Raw genomic sequence first — 8,217 nt, 5'->3', positions numbered from 1 at the left:
CACACTAGAGCAGCTTCACGGCCCTGGGCTCACTGCCCTCAGGGTGGCCATGTGAGTCGTATGGAGAGTGGACAGCCCTGGGCCCGCAAGAGGCTGCAAGGCTGTCGGCCCCTCCCCTCCCCCCTATTGCCAACACGTCCCCACCCGTCACTTTCTAGAAAGGCTTGCACGAACACGCATGCTTGCTGACTCCTGAGAAAGGCCACAATGCTACAGCATGTGAGCTGGTCTGCAGAGAATGCCCCTCAGGAGAACGGGCACAAGCCATCTGTGCCAGGAGGCAGATGCCACGGTCTCCTGAGCCACCACGTGGCCAACAGCGGGCCAAGGCTTGGGGGGTGAGTGTGAGTGGGGCCTGCCGCTGCCCTCCCAGGCCCGTCTCCTCAAGGAACATGGAGGATGAATAAACAGGCACGTAAGTGGCCACAGGGACAGGGACAGTGAGACCACATCAGGGAAAGCTGTAGAACAAGTGACGTTCTGCATGCAGGGAGCGGGCAGGACACACACCACGGTGCACAGGCCCAGCAGAGGCTGGCGAGCAGAGAGAGAAGATGAACAGGAAGGCCGGGCCACTGTGTCGAGTCCTTCAAATGCCGGCTGCAATGCAGTTCTCTAACCCTGAGGAGATGGGCCAGGAACACCCCTCCCAGAATACAGCAGGAGAGATGGGGTAGGAGGCCTTCCAACAGAGGCCTCTAAAACCCGAAAATGCCCAATAACATTGCATTTGAAAATCTTTTTGGGGAGAAGGTAACTTGAATCCCAAAAGGCCTGAGGCCAAGGAGAAGCGTGAGTCCAGCTAGGCACAGCACCATCTGTACAGGTCCTGTTGATTCCTGCTGGCCAGGATCCTGAGTGTTAACGAGCCCCAGGCAAGCAGAGAGACGAAGCCCGGGGCCTGCGTGAGGCAGGAACCCAGAGCAGAAGCCCCGCAGGAAGCCAGGAGCCCAAAAGAGGGGCCCTCGAGAGTGAGCCAGGGAAACCCGCCAGGCATGGGGAAGTGGCAGGGACGCTTGCTGCGTGAGCCTCAGCTCTGAAAAGAGGAGCAAATAAGAGAAAGTCTCGAGAATTTCTACCACCAGCCATCCTCAAATGGGTTCAAGGTTTAAAGCATCCATACCCACAAAATGTACTTCCAAGTGGGCTGCTTGGGTCCTGGCAAAGGCAAGCACAGAGCCTCTGCAGGGATCCACCCTCGGACGCCTGAGAGTCCCACCCATGTGAACGTGATTTCACAACACAGAGGCCCCCCACACACCAGGAAGCCGGCCACCACAGGCAAGAGTCAGCAGAAACAACCAAATGTACAATCAGACTCATTACACTGCGAATAGTGGAATAATCCAAGGCAGAGTATACAGTGATGACGGCTAGTATGTTCACAGAAATAAGAGAGGGTATTGAAGTGTGACAAAGGAACAAGATGTTATCAAAAATGAAATACAATTAGAAATTAAAATATGATCATTGAAATGAGAAACATGAATAGCAAATTCGACACACTTAAAAGATAATTTACATAGAATGCAGCCAAGAAAGCTAAAGAGACAGAAAATCAAACAAATATGAAAGGACACAGAAGAGAGAATGTACAGGCTTCATCTTCATGTAAAGAATATTCTAGAAAGAGACAATAAAGAGTGCAGGAGAGGTCACATTCAAGGAGATGTCAGGTGAGGATTTTCCAGACATAAATCCTCACATTCAGAAGGCCCAATGAATCCCAACAGGCTAAATCAAAAGAAACCCCCATTTGGAGAGCGATGGCGAACCTGCAGAAAAACAAAGACAGAGGATGCTGAGTCCTAGGAGAGAAAAGGCAGATGACCCATAAAAGAGCAGCAACAAGGCTGACAGCCAGCTTCCTTCCCACACTGGGTGCCGGGAGGCGCCAGTGATATCTCAAAGCACTTGGGGAAAATACTCTCAATCTAGACTTCTGTTATCCGCAAAACTATCTTTCAAAAATAAGAGGAAAATACAGATTACTTCCAGACAAAGAAAAACCAACACGGTTTACCATAAACACATCTCATTAAAGGATCTTTGAAGATGAAAAATAATCCCAGAAGGAAAGGTGAAGACACAAAAAGAGATACTGAAGCAAGAGAACCATAAACATGAATAAAGTTAAACTCACTGTGTTAACACTCCTAACACCAGTAACAGCAATATCCCCGCTTGCTGGGGTAAGAAAAACAAGGTACAGCAAACTACCTGAGTTTCGGAAACTCTGGATGTTTGAGAAGAATGAAAAGAGACTGAAGACACTGAATAGCCTTAGATTTTATTTTTAAGAGATGGGATCTCGCTCTGTTGCCCAGGCTGTAGTGCAGTGGCATGATCATCGCTCACCACAGCCTGGAATTCCTGGACCCAGGCAATCCTCCCACCTCAGCCTCCTGAGTAGCTAGGACTACGGGTGCATGCCACCACACTCAGCTAGGTTTTTTTTTCCCCCTCCATATTTTGTAGAGACAGGGTCTCACTATGTTGCCCAGGCTGGACTCGAAATCCTGGCTTCAAGTGATCCCCTCACCTCAGCCGCCCTAGGATTACAGGTGTGCAGCATTGCTCCTGCCACTTTAGACTCTAAGATAAATAGTAGATTAAAGTTTTGAGATTCTCCACCAAAACAATAGGAATAGAGAATATAATTTTCAAAGTAGTGTGAAGGAGTGAAAGTGGGATAAGCAGAAAGAATGAATCAACCAAAAGAAGGGGTAAGAAAGGAGAAAAAACAAAAGGATAAATTAGAAAACACAATATAGAAAGGTATAAACAATCCAAATATATCAGAAATCACAATAAATCTAAATAGATACAACTTCTGATCAAAGGCACAATTATGAGATTGGGTTTTTGAAGCTGAGTCATGTGCTGTTTACGGGAGGCTCACCGCACAGCCACCGCCAGGGGCGATGAACAGGAGGGCAGGTCCTGCCCTACTGCGGATTGTACGGTTCAACTCGGCATGGGGACTTGAGGATTCTTCAGGTGGGGGCTCCTCATGGCCTCCACAGTGAAGGAGACAATGAAAGTTGTCATGTAACTCTGGGGGCGGTGCTTGGATTGTTACAAACCAGGCCAAAGGCAAGGCGATGCCCAGGCTGAGGTCTTGCCTGAGGGTGCTGGGGAGGCAGCAGCGACTGGGCTCCCTAAGGCTGTTGGCAGAAGCCAGCTCCTTCTATGCCAGCAGCAGCAGCAGCCAGTCTCCCTCATGCTTCGAGTCCCCGCCTTCCCCTCCTGCCCCCTCTCCTGCTGTCAGGGACTCACATCGCCCAGAGGATCCAGGCTCATCTACTTTAAGGTCAGCTGATTAGGAATCTTAATGACATTGGCACAGGTCCCTCTTGCCAAGCAACGAAGCATCTTCACGGGTGATCTCACTTCTGGGATGGCGTTTGCCAAGGCTGGAATTCTGCTGCCCACACCTGGGAACAGAGCTGGTGGCCCTCCCTCTCAGATTTCCCCAGGGGCAGAGCTGGAGACGTGAGCAGAGGTCAGATTCAATTCCAGAAAGGGAGCTTTATTAACCCTTTACTCACAGAGATCAATGAACCAGTGGGGCTTTTGGTTCTAAGTATGCAGAAAAATATCATTTCCAAGTATAGTTCCTCTCCTTTTACCACCAAACTGCCCTCTCCTGCATTTATTCTGACATTGGAAGTTAGGCTGAGTCAGGAAGCAAAGGCTGCAGGCGGTGGTGCAGGTGAGCCCGGCACTGGAGGACAGCTTTGTCCTTCTCTCTGTTGTAGGTGTTCATCTGTACCAAGAGGAAAAGTGACTGCTAAGACCTCACTGTCAGGTGTCCTTAATCAATCGATTTTCTGATATTCATCGATAGCTCACTGATCAGTAGCACAGAGTCCTAACACAATTGGATTTGGCAGGACAGCATCAGGGTGAGCACCGGCTCTGGCTTTAGCCCAGCCGACGTGAATCCACGCTCAGCCCTATGCCCCTGTGTGATTTGGGGCTACTTGCTTCTCTAACCCCAGTTTCCAAAGCTGTAAAATAAAATAGGGCTATTCCGTGGGTTGTCATACAGATTATGTGTGAAAATTCATGTTAAATGCTTACTATCGTGCCAGGAACATTAAGAAAAAGAGTTCAGTAGATGTCAGCTGCTGAGTATTATTACTAAAAATAACACATCTTCTGAAATTACAGCTTTTTAAACAAGTCAACTATGGGAAAAATAAGTATCAGGCTGATGAGTGATGTTTTCTGCTCAACGTCATACAGATTCTCTTTCTTTTATAAGATCTATAACTCGTTTGCATTAGGGGTGTGGTTTTGGTTTACAAAATTCTGGACAGCCTGAAACTCCTGATTCTCTTGAACCACCTTGAACACAACCCTTTTGCAAACAATCCTTTAAACATTATTGTGAGTTTCGGTAATATAGAGCAAAAGTCATAAAGATGTGTCTGTGCTTTGACCCAGTAATCCTACCCCTGGGGATGCGGCTTAAGAACAAGAATCTCACCTGAAACAAAACCACCATGAAGATGTTCATTATGACATCACTTAAACGGAAAAACAATTATCTGACTAAATGTGCAATAATGGAGATGTTTTAGTAAATTGCTGTACCTCTCCTAAATACACAACTAGGTGGTATTGAAAAGTATAATAAAGTTAGGAGGCATGTAGAAAGGTATCTGACTTGAAGTGAAAGGGAGAACATTAAAATAACACAAATAACACTTTTTTTTTTTGAGATGGAGTTTTGCTCTTGTTGCCCAGGCTGGAGTGCAATGGCGTGATCTCAGCTCACTGCAACCTCCACCTCCCGGGTTCAAGCATTTCTCCTGCCTCAGCCTCCCGAATAGCTGGAATTACAGGCATGCGCCACCACGCCCGGCTAATTTTGTATTTTTAGTAGAGACGGAGTTTCTCCATGTTGGTCAGGCTGGTCTCGAACTCCTGACCTCAGGTGATCCACCTGCCTCGGCCTCCCAAAGTGTTGGGATTACAGGCGTGAGCCACCGCGCCTGGCCACAAATAACACTTGTATAACCATTCGATGACTCCATGGAATGCAAGGCGTGTGCAAACCTACACCAGTGTCATGTGGGTGGGTTACATAGGGCTGCCTTATATTTAGGCTTATCTTTAATATTTCTGGTTGCTTGTTTCAAGAAATTTAAAGAATACTTTCTGATGATTACATTGCCATTGGCATCTGTCATGATGTATCCACGAGATAAGACTGCCCTGAACACTGAGCGGTTGGTTGAGTTGGAGACCCCCTCTAAAGCCGTACACAGTTAGGACTCACTCCGCATGACCCCAAGAGTTCATCCGCAGATGTGTGTGGGCACAAGGTGCCTCCCCCATGCTCCCAGCAGGCCCCTCGACCATCTTCTCCCCACGCAGAACAGAAGACAACTCCGGAAAGGTGAATTGGCAATGTCTGCCTTAAAAAAAGCAGGAAGGCAAAAAATGCTGTCAAGTCCCACAGCATCACAGAATTAACTTCCACAGCGGAGAGAAGTCAGCTGGGGCCGGCTGAGGCTGTCCTCTCCACCCCGTTACCCTCACCATTAATGGCGAGGATTCGGACTCAACTGCACATCCAAAGTTTCTGTAGATAACCCATTTCTGTTTGAAGCAGATTCCCCTGCCATTAATTCAGGGAGGGTTCACAGCGTGCTGCAGTTACTTTGCTTTGTGAGTTAATGTCCCATAAGCTCAAACTTGATGCCAGGCTAGACACAGAGGATGTTTATCTCGCCTTCTCGACTGGCTATCCTAAAACACCTGCTCTTGTGGGTGCTGGTGGCTGTTAAGGGTCATTGGGTTGGGGGGCTGAGGAGGCGCTGCTTACCCCATTTTTCTCCCCTGTCTGCCCCTCCCACACCCTCTTATGGCCACACTAGAATGTCATGCTGCTCTACCAAGACCTGAGGCTCCTCGTGTGGGGAAGGGCACACGATCTGGCTTCTGCTCCCTCAGCTCACGTCCATGGGAGATGGACTCTATGGTCACACACGACGTCAGGTCAGATAAGCCCCTTGTTTCAGGAATTCTCAGAGCCAGTGGGGGCATTATGACTGTAATGGGCAGATAGCCATGTGTATCTGGCCATAGAATTCTTTTCTCCTACTGAACAATGACCAATCTTTTACAGTATTAGTGACAGCATCACAATGAGGAGGACGTCTGTGCACAATTACAAGGCTGGCTGTCCAGGAACCCAGTTCCATACTTCGTATTACTCCTGTGGGGGTTTTAAGGTTCTGCCCTGAAAGGACTTGGGGTATTGACCTGGGTTATCAGAGGGCTGAAATCCAGCAGGGCTCTGATACCCTTGCCTGGAAACAAGTCTGAACCCGCTACCCAAACCAGCCTCCCACTGCTTCCCCACAGCTGAACTTATCCACCCCAGGGGCCTCCCCACTCCATAGGAGCAGAGCCTCTTACCCCCACCACTAGCCTTTAGACGCAGAGCCACTCACCCCCACCCCATAGGCACAGAGCCCCTCACTCCTCACCCCCACCCCATAGGAGCAGAGCCCCTCACCCCTGCCACTAGCTTTTAGACGCAGAGCCACTACCCCCACCCCATAGGCACAGAGCCCCTCACCCCTTACCCCCACCCAATAGGCACAGAGCCCCTCACCCCTGACCCCCACTCCATGGGCACAGAGCCCCTCACCCCCACCCCATAGGAGCTGAGCCTCTTATCCCCACCACTAGCCCTTGATCTGCACCCAGAGCTTCACATGACTTTATCCTGAACTGCCAAGGGCCAGCGCTGGGGATGGAGATGCTGTACGGAGCTAGAGGAAAAAGGGTTGGAAACACAGCCAGTCCACTTTGTGATATCTTAACATCACCCAGAAACCAATGACTTATAATGACACTGAGAACTCAATTCAGCAGGTGTCGTGGCCCAGAAATGCACAGGGGCCAGTGCATAACTGGGCCATCTTAGACCCTGGGTCAGCAGACATCTCATGTGCCTGCTGGTCTCCCTGGCTCTGCTGTGATGTGGGCCAAGCAGCCACTCAGGGTCCTGCTGACCTGCCTCGACCAACTCAGTGCAGCCAGGCAAACCAGCCACATGCTCCACCTGCCACTTCTGTGTCCTCATGAGATGCCACTCTGCAGCATGGGGATGTGGTACCCACAGCAGCTGCTGAGGAGGCTGGGAATGCAACCCAGGGCCCCTGATTCCCTGTGGGGACAGCTTTGATCGGTGGAAAGTAGCCGCCAGAAGAGAGCCAGTAGATACATTCCGTTCCCCTCCTGTGGACTCCCTGGAGCCATCTTCCCATGCAGCTGACCCAGAGGCATCTGCCCAGCCAGGTCACCTCAGACCCTTATGAAACAGCAACCAGCACAGTTGAGACTCACATCGCATCACTGCAGGGAGGTCCTTCCTTGCCTCAATCTCTCGCACCTCACTCTCACAGTCCTGGGTTTACACTTCCCAAATAAAGCCCCAACGCTTTATATCCTTGCCTCAGGCTCTGTTTTCTAGGTTAAGACAGATCCAAACCAAAAGGACATAGAAAGTGAAGAATAGCCTTGGGGATTCTATTTCTTATACGATTGCAGATAAGATACCCTGAACAACCCTCCTGAATAAACAGTTGAATTCAAAGAAACTTATAAAACACACCACAGATCATTCATGAAAGCAAATAAATCACAAGTAACAAAGAGAGGGAAATCAAGAACCCCAGGAGAAAAGCCATGCCAAATCCAACTTTCAAATCCAGGTTTTCTACAGAACCCTGCAAACACTGAGCAAGTCTGACAATGATAGAGGGCTGAGAGGAGAGGAAATAAGCCTGATGATCTTCCCAAGGTGGGAAATATAGAAGGGGACTCTTTGTAAACAGAAACTTCAAATTTCATGCAATTGTACACAGACATGCAGGAAATGTTCCTGTCTCAGCCCTAACATTAAACTGATAAGAAAAGATACTCCACTTGATCTTAGCCAAACAGCCAAGATACAGTTCAGCAGTAACATTGGGGAAGGAGAAAAAAATACCCCAAGAATTTATAAACTCAAGGCAGACCTCAATGAAGTTGATGATCCAAATTCAGTCTAACTTTGTGTGGTCCAAATTTTAAGTTGATTTATTTACAAAAATAGTCCTACACTGGAGACACCCCTTCCCCCCTCCCATCAACGTGATAAGCTGAAGGAAATACAAATCTTTCTGGGGAAAATCAAGTCAAAGACTCAAA

General features: G+C 48.7%; 1 pseudogene; it reads right to left on the bottom strand.

The window, feature by feature from the left end:
- Positions 1–7,812: 7,812 nt before the first annotated feature.
- Positions 7,813–7,983, bottom strand: LOC115833176 (annotated as a pseudogene).
- Between the last annotated feature and the right edge of the window lie 234 nt (positions 7,984–8,217).

The sequence above is a fragment of the Nomascus leucogenys genome, chromosome 25 (genome assembly GCF_006542625.1).
Source record: "Nomascus leucogenys isolate Asia chromosome 25, Asia_NLE_v1, whole genome shotgun sequence".
In the NCBI taxonomy this organism is placed as follows: Eukaryota; Metazoa; Chordata; class Mammalia; order Primates; family Hylobatidae; genus Nomascus; species Nomascus leucogenys.
The sequence above is the reverse complement of the archived record's forward strand: the minus strand, read 5'-3'. Positions and strand labels throughout refer to the sequence as shown.